The sequence below is a fragment of the Sapajus apella genome, unplaced genomic scaffold (assembly GCF_009761245.1).
Source record: "Sapajus apella isolate SASKATOON/1434 unplaced genomic scaffold, GSC_monkey_1.0 scaffold80, whole genome shotgun sequence".
Classification (NCBI taxonomy): Eukaryota; Metazoa; Chordata; class Mammalia; order Primates; family Cebidae; genus Sapajus; species Sapajus apella.
In genome coordinates, this window is record NW_022437020.1 from 5,987,698 (window position 1) to 6,009,532 (window position 21,835).

The following is a 21,835-nucleotide window of genomic DNA, read 5'->3' on the forward strand; positions in this document are numbered from 1 at the left end:
GCAGCATTTTGCTTTGAGTGACACATACACACATATACACACAATTACTTTAAATATGGGTTGATATTGACAAGGCAAGAGGCTAAGGCAAAAACAATGAAATGGGGAAAGTCAGAGATGTAAAGACACACATGCTTTTAGTCTATTGCAATAAAGAACTGAGTTCTCTATATCAATGCGAAAAAAGTGATTGAAATGATGCAATGTTTGCATCTTTCTATTTTACAAAACAAACACGAAAATGAAATGAACCAAATTCTTTTGTATGTGACTGAGTTGACTCTTACTGATCTAGTTTGGGTCCATTGTGGCTTTGTGTTCATAAAAATATTTATCACACTTCTCTCCCTCCCCCTTGAACCCTCTGTACTTCTACTTCATAAATTCTTACTTTTATATACTGGGTTTGCTTAAAGAAAAAATACTCTGATTTCACTGTAGTTTTTAAAGATGTTTAGCAATAATGTGTGACTTTCTCTGTTTTTGTTTTTTAACCTTTCTACCATTTTTTGTGAATAAAATCATGTGAGTACTTGGAAAATAATGCAGTGGATATTATATTTGCAAGAATAAAAACTGTGAATATTGTAGCAAGCAGTGAGTTGCTTCATCTAAGTGCAAATATTCTGCTCCTCACACGCTCCACTTGGGCTGCTTTCCAGAATCTATCATTTAGGTGTGGGCCACTCCAGGGCATGTGTCTTGCTGTCACAATGCCTTACTACAAGTGCATTTTACAGTGATTTTCAACAAGCTGAAGAGTGACATTATCACAGTGGGATTTCTGATCTTCACCTTCCAGAGGGAAACCTCATCCAGGAGTCAGTAAAGCTGGAGTTTAAAGCAGTGTTTTAGTCACTATGGCTACAAATTCAGGGAGGCAAACAGAGGGAGCTACAACTTTCCTAAGGGGTTGTTAATGTCATTTAAAAAATTAGGTGCAGTAGTATGTGCGTGCTTGTGAGTTTCTTCCTATATGTTTTAAAGAATATATGTGGTTTCCTTGAATTAATTCCCATGTGACAAAATTGGAAAATAAAACAACATAACTGATATTTAATGTGTATTCTCAAGTAAAGAACAAGAAATAAAAGACAGACACATAGAAAGATAAATAGAAGAGAAAAAGAAAGAAAGAGAAAGACAAGGAAGGAAGGAAAGAAGGATGAAAGGCAGGAAAGAAGGAAGGAAGAAAGGAAGGAGGGGAGGGAGGAAAGGAAGGAGGGAAGGAAGGAAGGAAGGGAGGAATGGCAAAGGACTCCCAGTACTCTGTGCTTTATGGGTAAAACAGTAAAGTAGATGCAGGTCTTCTCTTAAGAACTTGAATCTGAGGGTTATTGTGACTGTTTACAACTTTAATTGGTACATCTTGGACAGGGTTTCCAATCAGCACCAGTGTTCTAATTTATAATTCTGAACCTATCAACTACTATTCCACACCTTCAGGCTGCTGGACTCTTCCCCACCTGCCTGGTCTTTCTTGACTATCTTAATTTATATAAGTATTTTTTCTTATTCCTTCCTCCCCTCCCCAAATGTAAGCTGTTTTGACAGCTGAAAAACAGATCACAGACTCTATTTTGTGGTACATTCTCATCCCTCTATCCAAGAACAACTATTAGTGTTTTACACTCGTGTGTTTAATCAAATACCAAATATGTTGAGAGCATCTTTTCAAATTTAAATATCACTCGATCAAATAATTTGGGGATACTAAAGAAGTTAGAATTTTTTCTGCCTTCAATGTATTTAAATGTAAAATGATACAAAAGATGTTCACAGTGCAACATTTAGAGGATGAGGCAGCTATCATGATTTATGTTAGAATTACATGAATATAACATAAGCCCTGTATTAAAAAGTCCAGTGGATACTAAAGTAGGCTCAAAGGAACCTTAACATTAACATGTTCAAAGCTAAATGCCTGGTCTTATTTCCCTTCAGTCCCTCTCTCAGACTTCTTTTCTTCTGTGTTCCCACTTGGTTGCCCAAGCCATACACCTAGGAATCACAAGCGATGTTACTGCTTCCCTGACTTCCCACTGATTCGTTGTTGAGACCTGTCTCTGAATCCATATTGTGTTCTCCATGTCTGCCACAGAGGCTCTAGTCCACCTGCGCTTGTCCAGTCCGTGAAAATACCTCCTCATGTATCTACCTGCATTCACTGTTACAATCCACCTTCCACAGTGCACACAGGATATTTTAAATATATAAATTTGATCACTTGAAAACACTTCAAGAGCTTCTCTTGGATAAAAATAAAATTGCATAACATGATTTCTAAAGTCCTGTATGATATTTTCCTATGTACTGTTCTTCTTTTTCAATATTGACTATCCCCTCATTGAGACTCCCTTTCAGTCCTTCTAGTAAGCCTGATTTCCTTTTCTTGAAACTTTTTTTTTTTTTTTTTGAGAGGGAGTTTCACTCTTGTGGCCCAGGCTGGAGTGCAGCGGTGTGATCTCAGCTCACTGCAACCTCCGCCTTCTGGATTCAAGCGATTTTCCTGACTCAGCCTCCTGAGTAGCTGGTATTACAGGCGCCTGCCACCATTCCTGGCTAATTTTTATATTTTTAGTAGAGACGGGCTATTACCATGTTGGCCAGGCTGGTCTCAAACTTCTCACCTTGTCATCTACCCACCTCTGCCTCTCAAAGTGCTGGGATATCAGGCGTGAGCCACCATGCCCGGCCAACCACTTTTTTCTCAATGCAATACTCACTAAGCTCAAAACTGTTATGTGCTTCCACTGTGCCATATGCATCCCCATCAGAGTTTATAACCAAGTTGCAGCGTTTTTAATTTGTTTTATTTCATGTCGACTTATTACTGAAATCTAAGCTCTGTTAATATTAATATATATCTGTTGAATGAACAAAGAGAATTCAATAATATTTGATTATTTGTACTAATTGTGATATAGGTTAAACTGTTATACAAGACACTCAAATATGGGCTGACTTATACAGATAGTTTATTTTTCTCTCTCTAAATAGCCCCTATGCCAGCAGTCCATAGCTGGAGATGTGGCTACTCCTCTCCAAGAGGTCCATCTTCTCTCCCTGTCATCTCCTCTACGGGTTCACCATGGTGGTTGTGACTAAAGCCTGGGTGCCCACTCTCCAGCTTGAGGGAAGTGGGAAAGATTCCCGGAAAGCAGCTACATCTTCAAAGAGGGGGTCCAAAGTCACACTCATCACTTGCCAACCTCTCCAATTCCTCCAAACTTGATCACATGGCCATTTCTAGCTGCAAAAGATGCTTTAATTGGGTATCTATGGGTTCAGCTAAAACCCAGCATTCCCTAAGTCAAAGGAAAGAGGGAATTGAATACTATGTTTCAGTTAGCAACATCTGTTCTAAGCCCTTCTCACTACACATGCTCTGTTCTATTTCCCCAGAATTTCCCATTATTAACCAACTTCAACAAGCTCTTATATAAAACACAGTTGCAGCACACCATGTGTATGCACATGTGTGCACACGTGCACACACACACACACACACACATACACACACTTTCATCAATATAAATGTTTTCTGTTGTTTCCTTCTTTTTGCTGTCTTCCATAGGAATAATTGCCTATTATACAGACTTACATAAGTCTTGGAATTATTTCCATATCTCATCACCTTTTTTGTTTTTTAACTAGTATATTACGTATCATATATTTGATAATCCATGGGTCTCTCATTGATGGACACACAGATTGCCTTCATTTGCTGTTGTTGATTTTGCTGTTACCAACTTGGCCACAATGACTACCCTAGCACCAAGAGAACAGAGGTAATGAGGATGGGCTCTGAAGTCAGACTGTGTTTCATATCTGGTTCGAACACTTCCCAGCATTTTAACTGTGAGAAAGTTAAGTAAATACCCTTCTGTGATCCTATTTCTGAAAATGTGCGAAACAGTAGATTTTTTTATTTAAAAAAAATTTTTTTAAAGACAGAGTCTCACTCTGGTGCCCAGGCTGGAGGGCCATGACATGATCATAGCTGATTGCAACCTCTAACTTGTGATCTTAGCTGATCCTGGCCCTTCAGCCTCCCAGGTAGCTAGGACTAGAGGCACATACTATCTTATCTCTTTATGTTATAAAGATTAAATAAACTTGTAGACTTAGTAGTAATATCTGCTTACCGAAAGTCTTTCTAAACATTAGTTATAATTGCTGGTTTGTATTTTAATTTTTTAATTTTGAAATAATTTTAGACTCACATTGAAGCTTCAAAAATAGTACAGAGAATTCCCAAGTACCCTTCACTCAGCTTCCTTCAGTGATAACATGTGACAAAAGAGAATAATTCTCAAAATCAGAAATTGACTAATACTTAAATTTTTTCAGTTTTCATGCCATTTTCTTGGTGAATACTTACGTGAAATTTTCTTATATGTACAGATTTGTGTAACCACCACTAAAATTAGGATATGAAACTTTGCATCATCCTCCCAAAACTTCCCTAATACTACAACTTTACATCACACACTTTACACAACTCTAAGTACTGGCAACAATGGTTGTGATTTTTATCACCATGATTTGGCCATTTACAGAAAGTTTAAAAAATGGAGTAATATATCATGTAATCTTTGAGACTGATTTCTTTCACTAGGCATAATGTCATTGAGATCCATCCAATGTATTGTGCATTTCAACTGTTTGGTCCTTTTGATTGCTGAATAATATTCAATTGAATAGATGTGTCACAGTTAATTTATTCATTCAGTGTATTAGCTAACCTGTGGCTGCTATAACAAATTACCACAAATTTGATAATTTAAAGCTGCAGAAATGTAGTCTCTCACAGTTCTAGATGCCAGGAGTCCAAAATCAGTTATCAGTGAGCAGGAGTCAAGGTGTTCGCCAAGAGATGGTGTTGTGTTCCCTCTCAATATTCCAGCAGAGAATCTGTCCCTTGCTTCTTCCCACTTCTGGAAGTTCCTGACATTTGTTAACTTGTGGCTACATCAATCCAATTTCTGCCTTTGTCTTCACATCACCCTCACCTCTTATGTCTGTCTGTCCAATCTACCTCTATTTCTTCATTATCATGAAGTGTCATCTCATTTAAGATCCCCCTGGGTAATCTAGGATCATCCCCCAGCTCAAGATCCTTAATTTAATTACACATACACAGACCCTATTTTCCACATAAGGTGACATTTACAGATTCCAGAGATTAGTGTTTAATATCCTTTGGGGTCATTACTCAGCCGACTCTGCCTTGGGGAAGATATTTGGGTTGTTTCCAGTTTGGGCATATAACAAAGCTACTGAGAACATTGATGTGCAGATATTTTTGTGTGAACGTAAGTTTTCATTTCTCCAGTGAATACCCAGGCAATTGCTAGGCCATATGAGAAGTGTACATTTAATTTTATAAGAAAACTACTAAGCGGTTTTCCACAGTGGCTATGCCTTTTAACCTTCCCCCTTGGCAATGTATGACAATAAATTTTCTCTGCCAGCATGTGGCACAGTATTACCAGTATGTTACTCTAACCAGTCTAATATGTGAGTAGTAGTATCTTTTCATGGCTTTATGTTGCATTTCCCTAATGGCTAGTAATATTGATATCTATTCATATAATTATTTGCTACCCTTATATCTTCCATGATGAAATATCTTTTGTAGCCTTTGCCTATTTTCTAATTGGATTGTTTTCTTACTGCTGAGTTCAGAGGCTTGCTTATTCTGGAAATAAGTCATTTGCTGTTTATAGCAAATATTATCTCCCAATATGTGGCTTATCCTCTCATTCTCTTAAGAATTACTTTTACATAACAAAAGTGTTTAATTTTGATGCAGTCCCATTTAGTGATTTTTTTATATTTAAGGATTCCAGCTTTGGCGTTGCACCCAGTAATCTGCCACTAGCCCCTTTGTGGCAGATTTTCTGTAATGTTTTCTTCTAAAAGTCTTAGAGTTTTATATTTTACACTTAGATCTACGGTACATCTTGAATGAATCGTTGTGTAGAATATGAAATTTAGGTTGAGGCTAATATTTTTATCAATAGATATCCATGATCTCTAACAATGTATGTTGAAAAAAAAATTTCCTTTTCACATTAAATTGTTTTTGCAACTTTGTATAAAATCAGAAGGCTGTAATTACACGTATAATTATTCTAGCTCTCTATTCTTTTCCATTGATCTATGTGTCCCTCCTTCCTAATACCACTCACTCTTGATTACTGTGGGTATATAGAATGTTTTAAATATACGTATTCATTTTTTTCAATGTTTTAGAATCTATTTTACTTCCCTTGTCTTGTGTATATGTTTTAGATTCAGCTTTACTGTATAGACAAAAACTCATGCTGAAATGTAGATATGAATTATGTTAAAGCAACAGATAAATTTAGGGTGAACTGACATTTTACCATATGGAGTCTTCAAAATCATGACTACAATGTGTTGATTTATATAGTTCTGCTTTATTTATTTCATTAGCATTTGTAGTTTTCAGCATACAGAGGCCGTATAAACTTTCATAGATGTACATAGATGGATTTTATTATTTTTGGAGTTATTGTAAAATGTACGCTTTTTTAAAATTTTTGTATCTACATGTTTATTGGTACTATACAGAAATAAAACTGATTTTTGTACGTTGATGTCATATCCTGTGAGCTTGCTGAACTTACTAGCTCTAGGAGATTTTTTTCTTAGATTTCTTGTGACTTTCTATATAGAAAAAAAAAATGTCTTCTTCAAGTAAAGGCAGCTTTAATTTCTTATTGCACTTGCTCGGGTCCTCAGTACTACGTTGAATAAGAGCAGTGAGGATGAACATCTTTGCCCTGTTTCTGATGTTAGGGGAATGCATTCAATTTTTCACTGTCAAGTAAAATATTAACTATTGTTTTTCAAGATCTTTTTTAATGAAGTTAAAGAAGTTCTCTGTTCACACTGTGTGAGACTTTTTGTCATGTATGGATGTTAATTCAGTGTTTTCTCTGCATCAGTTGAGCTGATCATGATTTTTCTTCTTCAAACTCTTCATAGGGTTGTATGCATTTATTGATTTTCAAATAATAAACCAGCCTTACATTCCCAAAATAAACAACTCTTGACACAGTGCATGACACAAAAAACTCTTGGTTGTCATGCATTATTCTTTTTATGTGTTGTTGGATTTAATTTGCTCAGATTTTGTTCAAAATTTTGAATCTACCTTCATGTGAGATATTGGTTTATGATTTCCTTTTCCTTTTTTTTTCTTTTTTAAAAAAACTTTTATTGTAAGTTCTGAGTACAATGCAGGTTTGTTACATAGGGAAACTTGTGTCACAGGGGTGTGTTGTACAGATTATTTCATCACTCAGGTATTAAGCTTAGTACCTATTAGTTATGTTACCTGATCCCTTCCCTCCTCTCACCCTCCAAAAGGCCCCAGTGTGTATTGTTCTCTTCTATGTATTTATGTTATTATTTTCATTTTTGTTTTATTGTGATATGAATATTGATTTATACCATTTTTACATTTTATAATTTATTGAAAAGTTATCTGCAGTGTAATATATTAATAAAGTCAGATGATATTTTATTCCATGGACATTTTAGAAGAAGGTGGACTTGCAGTTTTAGGTTATGAGTGGTATATATATCCATTTTTATCTGTAATATTTCTCATTTTATCTGTGGTATATTTCTCATTTTATCTGTCTCACAAATGATTCCTTAATTCCCTATGGCTATAATCTTTTGTGTACTTGCACTGGATCCAACATGGACAGAGGCAGATTTGTTATTTTTATACTAAGATTCTTATTATTTATCATTCTATACCTTTGTATTATAAATATTTGGTGATTTTTTAATACAGAACAAAATGCATGCATCCATGTCTTAACTTCAGTGTGAATTGTATATTTTGTGTTATAAAGTTCTCTTGTGTGTCATGATTTATAAATGTGTTTCTATTCTGTGAAGGGCAAAGCTGCTCAGTAATCAATGACAAGAAATTTTAGGTCAACTTTCTCAGTCAGGAATTTATGCCAGAAATTACCAATAAAATAATAACAGTATTAGATAAAAACAGAATAAATAGAATAATCATCATGCTTGTTCCTTGTAACAAAATAAATTCTAGAAGAGATGAATAAATCTTAACAAGTGATTTAGAAAACATATAATTCTAACATGAAGAAAGACTTTCTAATCATGATGTGAAACCCAGAAACTCTTAACAGGGAAGATTTTCAAATATGCACATATTATACATAAATTAAAAATCCTAAAACGTAAAAAGCTTTTAACGTTAAAAAATCACAAAGTTCAATTACATAGACCAAAATATATGAATATATACTATAAGAGAAGGAAAAATAATCTATAAATGTTTCCTGTCAAGATATATGAAAGGACAAATAACCCAAAAGAAAAATGGCCAAGAGTCTAAATAGATATTTCACAAGAGGAAAAATGCAAATAGCCAAAAACATGTAAGAAGAATATTCAACATAATTAGTAATGATACAAATGCTTTAAAAAGCAGTATGTAATATTCTATAATGATTCCTATAACAATTTCACACTGTAATGGGTGAAGTGTCAGATAATTGATATTTATTCCTACTGATGGTGGGTATGACAATTAGTACATTTCTAATTCAAGCAACCAAATTTAAAAATATATATACCCTTCTCCACCTAGAAATTAATCTTGATTTAAAAAAACAAGATTTGCTTACACATTTATAATGAAAAAATCTTGGAGGCTATCTAAAGGGCTTAGCAATAAAAGATATGTCAAATCAATACAATGAAATGTTAGGCAAATGATTTAGACATGAGATTGATGTATATATTCTTGGTATCAAAAACTGTCCTAGATATATTGCTCATAGATGAAAGAAGCATAGAATATTATGCAAATTGTAAGTTAATTGTTTTTGAAATAAGGTGTGTATGCAGTTTAGGAGAACATTTCAAATGTTTGTCTGTAAAGCATTAATGATAGTTCCTCCTGATATGGGCCTACCACTAAAAATAAAATAAATTGCAGGAATGTATGGTTAAGAATGATGAATTAAAGGTGTTTTTAATCCCACACTCTCCTCTGAAGCCAACTGGAAAAAATGAAACATAGAGGAATTATTCATGGTAAATGAAACTAAAAAAGAGTTCCCATAAGCCACAAAGTAAAAGAAATAGCTGCCAAATACAATGAGGTCAGAATCAAAACAAAGGAAGACACAGCCATTTACATGATTAAATAAGTAAATAAATGGGGGTAAAGAGACAAATATCTAGTGCAGTAAATTCCAAATAAATTCTGTAGCTATTGCTCCCTCAAGTATGTGGCATGTATCTTCCTATCCCTTAATTTTGGACCGTACATCTGACATTTTTTCCAAAGAGTATACATGAAAAGAGAGAAAAAAAGTCATTTACCTTAGAGAAACTTGAAAAATCTCAGCCACGTGACCAAGATCAATGACAACAATTATTATAAGTCATGTTGATAGCATGGATCTTTCATATGGTGTGATAAAAATGTCACTGACCTATCTAGTCTTCCTCCCCAAAAGCAGATAACTCCACTCTAACCATGAGAAGATTAGCAGAGAAACCCATACTGACAGGCATTCTATAAAAGGCTTAACTAGTATTTCTCAAGGTGGTTAAGGTCATCCAAAACAAGGAATGTCTGAGAAATGATCACAGCTCAGGGAAAACTGAGAAGTGGCATAATGCCCAAATGTGATGTGGTACCTAATGTGATTTCTTTTTTAAAAAATATATATTTTATTGCATTTTAGGTTTTGGGGTACATATGAAGAACATGCAAGATTGTCACATAGGTACATACATGGCAATGTGGTTTGCTGCCTTCCTCCCATCACCTATATTGGTATTTCTCCCCATGTTATCCCTCCCCAACTCTCAAACCCCTCTGTCTCTCCCCTAATTCCCTCTCACAGACCCCAGTGTGTGATGCTCCCCTCCCTCTGTCCATGTGTTCTCATTGTTCAACACCCGCCTATGAGTGAGAACATGCAATGTTTGATTTTCTGTTCTTGTGTCAGTTTCTTAATGGCCTTTTTCCAGGATAGAATCCTGGGGTAGAAAAAGGTCATTAGGAAAAAAAAATATTATCTGAATAAAATATGAATTTTAGTTAATGTATCTATATTAGTCCATTAGTTCAACAGGAGGAACTTGTATGGGACATACGGAAGCTCTCCGTAGTATCTATCAAGCGTATATATTTGAAACTTTAAAAATATCACTAAATGAAAAAAAGTAGACTTTTTTTCTGTCCTTCAAAGGGAAAACATGGAAACAATTGGCATAAGGTTATAGGAGGCACATTTTAGTTTTCTAAAAGAAAATATTTTTTAATAATTTGACTGCCTGCAGGGGTAATGCAACAGTGGAGGTAATCAAATTATAGTTGTGGAAACATTTGCTAGAGATTTGAAGAAGTAGATTAAAGCATCTGATAAGCATTAAACTGTACAATAGTAAAGACAACACCCATTAAACAATATAATGTTATTTGTACGATTCAATCCTCACAACACATCACTTTAGAGACAGGAAACTGAGACCCACCATACAGAAACCATCTCTGTCCCAAGCCATAGTCTATGGCCTTTGCACTCAGAAGGCGGATCTTCCAGATGCACCTAAGAAAAAAGATTGATTCAAGAAGAAAGAATTTCATTGAAAGAATAAAATGGCAAAGTGGCAGCCTGGAGAGCTAGAAAAAAATACTTAGAACCAGAACAGAAATGAGGAGAATTATTAATTGTGGACTCCAGGTTACATGTGAAACAAAAAATAAAATTCATATGAAGATACTTAATCCACTTTAAATTGTTTTATTTTTTCCTCCAATATGAAATATCATCAGTTGACAGAGATACAGATATTTAACCAAGTAAAACACTAAAACATTGGCTTTCAATCCATTCTTTCGTAAGATAGACACAATCGTGTGTGTTTATCCAAAACTGCAAGAAACTCTAGGACTAGCAATGAATAGAAGCAATGTTCACATTGGAGGCATTCTGTGATATGATGAAACATATTTATCATGAGGGAGAAAAAGAGTGAATTGTGGTCAACCAATTGTGTGGAGAAGAATATATGTAATAGACTTCATAGGATTTTGCAGTGTATACATGCAGTTATTTGAAAAAATTGCCTGGGGCTTGTTTTCATTCACACTTGTCTTCATCTCCTCTACCACCATGTTTTCCTGCAAATAATCAGTAAGCAGAAATGAAATAGTTGAAATCAGCAGCATTCCAAGTTAAAGATGTAAGCATTTTATGTGCAAAGGGTCAGCGGTACTAAAAGTCTTGAAATCTGTTCTGGGTAACTGTGGGTTATTGATCTCTCCATTGCGGAATGCATCCTAGTCGAAGGTTAGCCAGAGATCTTCACAATAGTGTTTCTGCAGGCAAAGCTGCCTTTCTCTGTTCATGAGGAAACTGTTTAATTCATAAAGCTTTGATGCTTAAACTGTTTCTGACCTTCTGTGAGCACTTCAAAGGGGAAAATTAGCTGCCTGGAAAAATATAATGACCTAAATCCAGCAATTTGGGACACACATGTTATAGTCTGTTGAACTCATGTTGACTATTTATACTGTGTTTCTTTTTGGAACAGATTGCCTTGCAGACCTATAATTGGATAAAGGTGCTAATTTGGAGGGTTTGAAAATGACTAGGTATCTATTTCTCATTTAAGTGCCATTACTATTAGAATCTTAGCTCAGAAGCAATATGTAGGGATCTGTGCTTAAAGGTTCTTTCTCTGTTTTTAGCCTTTTTTTTTATTATTATTTGCATTCCTTAAAGTTAAATGATATTTATAATAAATATATAAAGAAGCAGCAATGATTTTTTTCTTTTCAATTATTAACTTGATTTTTTAAAAGAAGTTTTGAAAACTTCACAGAAAAACTGAGCAGAAAGTATAAAGTTTCCATATGCCCCTGTCCCTACACATGATAATCCCCTTCACTACTGACATCCCTTACCACAGGGTACATTGATTACAATTGATGAACTTACATTGACATATCACTACTACTCAGGACACGTAGCATACATTAGGGTTTACTCTTGATGGTGTACCTTCTATGGGGTTGGACAAATTTATAAAGACACATATTCATTCCAGTATCATACAGAATAATTTTTTTTCCATTTATTTATTTTATTGCATTTTAGGTTTTGGGGTACATGTGAAGAACATGCAAGATTGTTGCATAGGTACATATGTGACAGTGTGATTTGCTGCCTTCCTCCCCATCACCTACATCTGGCATCTGTCCTCTTGCTATCTCTCCCCAACTCCCCACCCCCCACCGTCCCTCCCCTATTTCCCCCTAACTGACCCCAGTGTGTAGTGCTCCCTTCCGTATGTCCATGTGTTGCCATTGTTCAACACCTGCCTATGAGTGAGAACATGCAGTGTTTGATCTTCTGATCTTCTGCCAGTTTGCTGAGAATGATGCTTTCCAGTTTCAGCCATGTCCCTAAAAAGGACACAAACTCATCATTTTTGATGGCTGCATAATATTCCATGGTGTATCTGTGCCACATTTTCCCTGTCCAGTCTATCATCGATGGGCATTTGGGTTGGTTCCAGGTCTTTGCTATTGTAAACAGTGCTGCAATGAACATTCGTGTGCACGTGTCCTTATAGTAGAATGATTTATAATCCTTTGGATATATACCCAGTAATGGGATTGCTGGGTCAAATGGAATTTCTATTTCTAGGTCCTTGAGGAATCACCACACTGTCTTCCACAATGGTTGAACTAATTTATACTCCCAACAACAGTGTAAAAGTGTTCCTATTTCTACACATCCTCTCCAGCATCTGTTGTCTCTAGATTTTTTTTTTCCCATTTATTTATTTTATTGCATTTTAGGTTTTGGGGTACATGTGAAGAACATGCAAAATTGTTGCATAGGAACACATGTGGCAGTGTGATTTGCTGCCTTCCTCCCCATCACCTACATCTGGCATTTCTCCCCTTGCTATCTCTCCCCAGCTCCCCACCCCTCACTGTCCCTCCCCTATTTCCCCCAACTGACCCCAGTGTGTAGTGCTCCCCTCCCTGTGTCCATGTGTTCTCATTGTTCAACACCCACCTATGAGTGAGAACATGCGGTGTTTGATCTTCTGCTCTTCTGTCAGTTTGCTGAGAATGATGGTTTCCAGGTTCATCCATGTCCCTACAAAGGACCCAAACTCATCATTTTTGATGGCTGCATAATATTCCATGGTGTATATGTGCCACATTTTCCCTATCCAGTCTATCGTCGATGGGCATTTGGGTTGGTTCCAGGTCTTTGCTATTGTAAACAGTGCTGCAATGAACATTCGTGTGCATGTGTCCTTATAGTAGAACGATTTGTAATCCTTTGGATATATACCCAGTAATGGGATTGCTGGGTCAAATGGAATTTCTATTTCTAGGTCCTTGAGGAATCGCCACACTGTCTTCCACAATGGTTGAACTAATTTACACTCCCACCAACTGTTGTCTCTAGATTTTTTAACGATCGCTATTCGAACTGGCGTGAGATGGTATCTCAATGTAGTTTTGATTTGCATTTCTCTGATGACCAGTGATGATGAGCATTTTTTGACATGTTTGTTGGCCTCATGTTATGTCTTCTTTTGTAAAATATCTGTTCACATCCTTTACCCACTTTTGAATGGGCTTGTTAGTTTTTTTCTTGTAAATCTGTTTTAGTTCTTTGTAAATTCTGGATATCAGCCCTTTGTCAGATGGGTAAACTGCAAAAATTTTTTCCCATTCTGTTGGTTGCCGATCCACTCTAATGACTGTTTCTTTTGTCGTGCAGAAGCTGTGGAGTTTGATTAGGTTCCATTTGTCTATTTTGGCTTTTGTCGTCAATGCTTTTGGTGTTTTGGTCATGCAGTCCTTGCATATGCCTATGTCCTGAATGGTTTTGCCTAGATTTTCTTCTAGGGTTTTTATGGTGTTAGGTCTTATGTTTAAGTCTTTAATCCATCTGAAGTCGATTTTAGTGTAAGGTGTCAGGAAGGGGTCCAGTTTCTGCTTTCTGCACACTGCTAGCCAGTTTTCCCAACACCATTTATCAAACAGGGAATCCTTTCCCCATTGCTTGTTTTTGTCTGGTTTGTCAAAGATCAGATGGTTGTAGATATGTTGTGTTGCCTCCGAGAACTCTGTTCCAAACAGAATAATTTTACTGCCCTAAAACTCCTCCAGATTCTGCTGATGTTTTCTCCTTTTGACCCATCCATGACAACTGCTAATCTTATTACTGTCACTGTAATTTAGCCTTTTCTAGAATGTCACATAGTAGTGGCAATCATACCGTATTGGATTATTTCACTTAGTGATATACATTTAAAATTCCTTTATCTTTTAATGGCTTGATTGCCAATTTCTTTTTAGAGATCAATCTACTACCAAATGTACCACAGTTTATCCATTTACCTATGAAAGAATACCTTGTTTCTTCTAAGTTTTGGCAACTATAGATAAAACTGCTACAAACATCTGCGTGCTTGTGCTGGTTTTTGTGTGAGCACGAGTTTCCAATTCATTTGAGTAAATACCAAGGAGCATCATACCTGGATCATAGGGTAAGAGTATGTTCAGTTTGGGGGGAAAAATACAAAAACAAAACCAAAAACAAAACACTGTAAATTGTCTTTCAAAGCAGTGATGCCATTTTGAATTCTTATCAGAAATAACTGTGTGTTCCTCATCAGCATTTGGTACCTTCAGTATTTTCTATTTCTGTAAATAATGTTATTGGTATTTTCATAGGATACATTGAATCTGTAGATCACCTTGGGTAGTAAGTACATTTTAACAATATTAACTCTACCAACCCATGGACATGGAATATCTTTCAATGCATTTATGTTCTTTTCAATTTCTTTCATCGATGTTTTATAGTTTTCAGTATGGAAATCTTTCACTTTCTTGGTCACATTTATTCTTAGGCATCTTATTATTATTTTTTTTTTGTAGCTACTGCTAATGGGATTCTTTTCCTGATTTATTTTTCAGATAGTTTACTATGAGTATATAAAATATTACTAATTTGTTGTGTTTATTTCATATCCTGCAACTTTATTCAATTTGTTTATTAGTTTTTTCACGGAGTAATTAGAAATCTAATTTCTCTTGCTTGCTGAGTTGCTCTGGGTAGGACTTCCACTACAATATCGTGTAGAAGTGGTGAAAGTGGGCATCCTTTTCTAGTTCCAGACCTCAGAGAAAAAGCTTTCAACTTTTCTCTGTTCAGTATGATGTTAGCTGTGAATTTGTTGTATGTGGCCTTTATTGTGGTGAGATACTTTCCTTCTATACCTAATTTGTTAAGGGTCTATCATGAACGTAGTTGAATTTTGTCAAATGCTTTTTCTGAATCTATAAAAATTATTATATGGTTTTTATCAGGGTAACATATGTTGTCTCTGATTAACATATGTTAATCCGGGATATCAACCTGTAGTGTTTTTGTTGTTATTGTGTCCTTATCTGGGTATCATGGGTGCTTGCTTCTAAGAATGAGTTTGGAAGAATTTTATCCTCTTTGGTTTCTGGAATAGTTTGAGAATAATTGGTATTAGTTGTTCTCAAAATGTTTGATAGAGTTCAGCAGGAAAGCCATCAAGTCCTGAGCCTTTCTTTAATGGGAGACTTTCCATTACTGATTTAATATAATTACTCATTATTATTCAGGTCATACTTTTTATTTATTTTTATGATTCAATCTTGATAGGTTGTATATGTCCAAGTAGTTATCCATTTTGTCCGGGTTTTAACATTTGTCAGCATATTGGTGTTCATAATATTCTTTTATTATATCAAATTTCTATGGTGTCAGTTATTATGTCTCATTTTGCATTTGTGATTTTCATTAGTTTTCTCTCTTTTTTTACAGTTACTTTGGCTAAAGGATTTATAGTTAGAGATTTTATTTTTTTAAAAAACAAATATTTATTATGTTGATCTATTAGTTTAGCCTTTATTTCACTTATTTTTTCTCTGATCTTTATGATTAGGTTTCTTTCTCTTAATTTTGGGATTACTTTGTTCTTGTTTTATAGTTCTTTGAAATGAAAATATTAGGTTTATTCTTTGCGATCTTTTTCTTTTTTGATGTAAGCATTTATTGCTATAAACTTTTCTCTGAGTCCTGATTATGCTATGTCCTACAGGTTTTGGTATGCCGTGTTTTTATTTTTAATTGTCTCTAGAAAATTTTAAATTTTACTTTTAATTGCTTTACAGAGCTAATGGGTATTCAGAAACATGTTGCATTTCCATATATTTGCATATTTTCCAAAGTCTTTACTGTTATTGATTTCTAGTTTCATAAAATAGTGGTCAGAAACAATACTTGATATGACTTCCATTTTTAAAACTGTGTTAACACTTGTTTTGTGGGCTGTTATATGGTCTGTTTTGGGAGAGTTGCATGTGTACCTCAAAGAAGAATGTGTATTCTGCTGCTGTTGGATATACATTCTGTATATATCTCTTAGCCCTATTTTGTCTCTAGTGCAATTCAATTCCAATATTTCCTTATTAATTTTCTCTCTTTTTGATTGGTACATTGTTGAGGATGAGGTACTGAAGTCACCTACTATTATTGTATTTCTATCTATTTCTCTCTTCATATCCATTAAGATTTACTTTTTATTTATTTGAATTTATTTAGGGGCTGTGATCTTGGGTGTTTATATAGTTACAATTATTATGTATTCTTAATGAATTGATCCCTTTATAACTAAATAATGACCTTCTTTGTCTCTTGTGACAGGTTTTCACTTGATGTACATTTTATCTGATAAAAGTATAACAGCCTTGTTTTATTTTGGTTACTATTTGCATGAAATATCTTCTTCCATCCCTTTATTTTCAGCCTATGTGTGTCCTTATGACTACAGTGGGTCTCTCATAGGAAGCATATCATTGGATATCATCCCTTTTAACCCATTCAGTCACTCTATTTCTTTGGATGGAAAATTTATTTTTTCAGTTATTATTGATATGTAAGGACTTAACTACCGCTATTTTGTTAATTGTTTTCTGGTTGTTTTGTAGATCCTTTGTTTCATTCTCCCTGTCTTGTTTTCTTGTCACTTGGTGTTTTTTTAGTACTAAGTTTTGATTCCTTCCTTCCTTGAGTACAGTTTTTTGCTTTGGTGTTACCATGAGGTTTGCATAAAATACCTTATAGTTATAATAGACTATTTTATGCTGCTAACAACTTAACTTCATTTGTATACAAAAACTTTAGATTTTTACCCTCCCTGTTGTAATTTATTTTTTGGTGTGCCAATATATGACTTTTTTTATGATGGTTTTCTTAACAACCTAATGTAACTATCATTATTTTTTAGTGCTTTGACTTTTATTCTTCATACTAGAGATACATATGAATGAATTCACCATAACAATATTGGGGCATTTGAAATTTGAGTATACATTTATCTTTACTTGTAAATTTTATACTTTTATATGTTTTTGTGTTATTATTATCTTTTTGTTTTGACTTCAGTAATTCTCTTAAGCATTTAGTGTGATACAAGTATAGTGGTGACAAATTTCCTTTTGCTTGTCTGAGAAAAACTTTATTTCTCCTACATTTCTGAAGGCAGCTTTGTATTTGTATTTGTATTCTTGTGCAACAGTTATCACTGTCGTTTTCTTTTTTGTTATTTTGAAAATATTATTCCATTCTCTCCTGGACTGTAGAGGTTTCCATTATGAAATTTACTGATAGGCTAGCAGAAATTCCCTTATACATGATCTGATACTTTTTACTTGCTGTTTTAAAATTTTTCTCTTTATCTTTGACTTCTGACAGCTTAATAATGTGCCTTAGTGATAATTTTGTTGTTGTTGAATATGTTTGGGGACCTTTGCACTTCGTGTATTTGGATGTCCATTTTACTTTCAAGTTTTGGGAAGTTTTCAGGAATTATTTTATTAAATCAGCTTTCTCTCTTTATCTCTGTCTTTAATTCTTTTGAAATTCCCTTAATGCAAAAGTTTGATTGTTTAATGATGTCCTATAAGTCTTGCAGTTGTCTTCATTCTTTTTCATTTTTTTTCCCTTCAACTGGGTAATTTCTTTTATTATTGATATTATAGTTTATTAAATTCAATAAACATTTTTTGAATATATAATGTACTTTCATAAGTGCCGCAGTTATCAAGATGAAAGATGGGGTAATTTCAAAAGACTTCAAGTTCAGAGATTCTTCTGCTTGATCTAGTCTGCTGTTGAAGCTCTTTACTGTATTTTTATTTCATTGATTTAATTTTGCAGTTCTAAGTGTTTTTGTTTTCCTTCAATAATATCTATCTCTTTGTTAAATTTGTCATTCAGATCATGAATTTTTTCCCTAATTTTCTTGAAGTGTGTATTTGTATTTTCTTGTATCTCACTGAGTTATCTTAAGATCATTATTTTGAAATCCTTTTCAGGAAATTTGTAAACTTCCTTTTCTTTGTGGTCAATTACTGGAGAATCATTGTGTTTCTTTGATGGTGTCATAATCTTTTGCTTTTTCATATTTATCCTATCCCTGCAATGATTTCTGTGCATCTTATATATTTAAAAAAAGATACTTCCTTGAAGCTTTAGTGAGTAGCTTTTGTACAGAAAGACTTCAATCTGTAGTTGGGTCTTCACGTTCCAGTAGGGAAAGTATGGTAGCTCTCGTTACAAGTAGATGCAGGAGAATAGCTTCCCTGCAGCATCTTCAGCTGTGCTCAATGTCAGTGGTGACTGTGAATGCCTCTGTGGCCTAGGCTGTATGACTTTGTGGCAGCAGCAGGGTAAGCTTTTAGAGTCTCAGATGGCAAAGATTTTTAGGGTCTTCCTATTCTCAGTTTCCCTCCCTCTAACAAGACTAAGCCAAAGGAATCCCTCTGGTGTTGGGTCTAACACTGCCATAAGCAGCTGTACTTGCTCCGGGTTTTAGAGTACGGGTGCTAGAGTGGCTGTGGAGCCAGGGACCTAGGCTCAGAGTCTTGTGGCACCTGAGTTTTGGAGTTCAGGTTACCTCTATGAGTCACAAGTGGATGTAGATTGCCCATAGAACTCAGGTGCCTGTGACTCTGAGGCACTCCTTAGCAGCGTGGGCCTCGGAAACCAGGTGATAGCTATGACTCTAAGCAGGGAGGCGGGGTAACGGGTTATAGCATTGTTCCAGCTTTGGATTAAAAAGAATGTTCTTGAGGTTTGGGCTCAGGGAGCAGGGGACAACTGCAATTTGGCAACTAGAGCTAATAGGGGAAAGTGGCAAGTCAGGCCTCTGGCAATGAGGCGTCATATCATGTTGACTCTGAACCCTGGAATGGTGGAATACATCAGTATCCTAGACTCTGTGAGGCCAACTAGAGCGGCACAAAGACCCCAGGATGGTGGACTACAGCTATCTCTTTGGACCTAGAGGGTAAGGAGCAGCACAGTGATTACTTCGGTTCTTGAAGGGAGATATTGCAGTGGTTTAGAAACTAGGGAGTTAGCCGAGTTCTAGGAGAGCAGAGCTCTAAGGTTGTTTGGCCTGTACGGCAGAGTGTCTCAGCTCAGCCAATGTTCTATTCCTCTAAGATAGAGATTATTACACCAGACCATCTCTAGGGTGCACAGCTGCTTGGCTTAGCCGAGGCACTAACCAACAAGAAGGTGATGTGTTGATTCAGCTCAAACCCAGGGGACATGACTGTTGTCGGTGGCTGAGCCACTTTTTTCCTAAGATGCAAGGCACTTCTGCAGCTAAAGTGCAGGGGATCATAGCATCTTCAGCTGTACTCAATGTCAGTGATGGTTGTGAATACCTCTGTGGCCTAGGCTGTATGACTTTGTGGCAGCAGCAGGGTAAGCTTTTAGAGTCTTAGATGGCAAAGATTTTTAGGGTCTTCCTATTCTCAGTTTCCCTCCCTCTAACAAGACTAAGCCAAAGGGATCCCTCTGGTGTTGGGTCTAACACTGCCATAAGCAGTTGTACTTGCTCCGGGTTTTAGAGTACGGGTGCTAGAGTGGCTGTGGAGCCAGAGACCTAGGCTCAGAGTCTTGTGGCACCTGAGTTTTGGAGTTCAGGTTACCTCTATGAGTCACAAGTGGATGTAGATTGCCCACAGAACTCAGGTGCCTGTGACTCTGAGGCACTCCTCAGCAGCGTGGGCCTAGGAAACCAGGTGATAGCTATGACTCTAAGCAGGGAGGTGGGGTAACGGGTTATAGCATTGTTCCAGCTTTGGATTAAAAAGAATGTTCTTGAGGTTTGGGCTCAGGGAGCAGGGGACAACTGCAATTTGGCAACTAGAGCTAATAGGGGAAAGTGGCAAGTCAGGCCTCTGGCAATGAGGCGTCCTGTCATGTTGACTCTGAACCCTGGAATGGTGGAATACATCAGTATCCTAGACTCTGTGAGGCCAACTAGAGCGGCACAAAGACCCCAGGATGGTGGACTACAGCTATCTCTTTGGACCTAGAGGGTAAGGAGCAGCACAGTGATTACTTCGGTTCTTGAAGGGAGATATTGCAGTGGTTTAGAAACTAGGGAGTTAGCCGAGTTCTAGGAGAGCAGAGCTCTAAGGTTGTTTGGCCTGTACAGCAGAGTGTCTCAGCTCAGCCAATGTTCTGTTTTCCTAAGATAGAGATTATTACATCAGACCATCTCTAGGGTGCACAGCTGCTTGGCTTAGCCGAGGCACTAACCAACGAGGAGGTGATGTGTTGATTCAGCTCAAACCCAGGGGACATGACTGTTCTGGGTGGCTGAGCCACTTTTTACTAAGATGCAAGGCACTTCTGCAGCTAAAGTGCAGGGGATCATGGCTGCTATAGACAGCCAAGGCACCATTTCCCAGGAGGCAGACTAAAGCTTCAAATCACACACTGGAGGAGCATGACAGCTCTGGGTGGCTAAGCTACCATTTTCCCTGGAGGCCTTGCATGCTTCAGCCCTGGCCCTGAGGGGCAGGGGACAGCTGTAACCAGAAGAGGTAGATGTGGTGGCTTGATTGCAACTTGGCCCCATGGAAGATGATGTAGCAGCAGTTTGGCTCATTGATGGTGGTCCACCAGGTAGGGGTGGTTGAGCTCTGGAATGAGAGGGTGCTGCGGCCACTCACCCCTGAAAAAGGACATCCTCTAGCAGCAGTTCCAGTTTCAAGAAGGCATAGCACAGTAGCTGTGTTGACCGAAGTGGGTGGCGTATAGTGTTAACTCCTTTTCAGGGGGAAGCATAGCTCTGTGTACTCAGCTGGGCTTACTGCCTGTGAGGACATATTCTTGCATGAGGAAGTTCCCTCCTGGTTCTGGCTGCTTCTGGCTTGGAAATAGGGTGGTGGAGGCCAGGTGTTTACTTCTATTCTCTGTGGCCATCCTGGGTTTATATGCTTTGCAGGGTTTTTGCTACTTTTGATGTACTCAAGTACTTTCCTTTGCTTACTTTAATCAAAATGTAGTTGTTTATTATTTTGACTATCTTTCTAGGGTGAGAAGACCAGAACTGAGGGCTTCTAGATGGCTGTGTTGCAAATGTTACTCTTGAATTGAAGCATTTTGAATTTGGGCCATTCTAATAGGTGAGTAGTCATGTCTCATTTTTATTTGAATTTTCAATTTCTTAATGGCCTATGATATTGAACATGTTTTCATATCCTTACTTGCCATCTGTGTATCTTTGATGAGATGTCTGCTGAGGTCTTTTGCCATTTTTAAATTGGGTTGTTTGCTTTCTTACTGTCGAATTTTAAGAGACCTTTGTATATTTTGGATAACTGTCCTTTGTTAGGTATGTATTTTGCAAGTAT

At 36.4% G+C, this 21,835-nt stretch overlaps 1 long non-coding RNA gene across 1 annotated transcript in view; it reads left to right on the top strand.

The window, feature by feature from the left end:
• Positions 1–21,612, top strand: part of LOC116533188 — a 141,950-nt gene extending 120,338 nt beyond the window's left edge. Inside the window, exon 3 of the long non-coding RNA XR_004261140.1 lies at positions 21,516–21,612. This is a non-coding gene — a long non-coding RNA (uncharacterized LOC116533188). The remainder of the gene's footprint in view (positions 1–21,515) is intronic.
• The last annotated feature ends 223 nt before the right edge of the window (positions 21,613–21,835 follow it).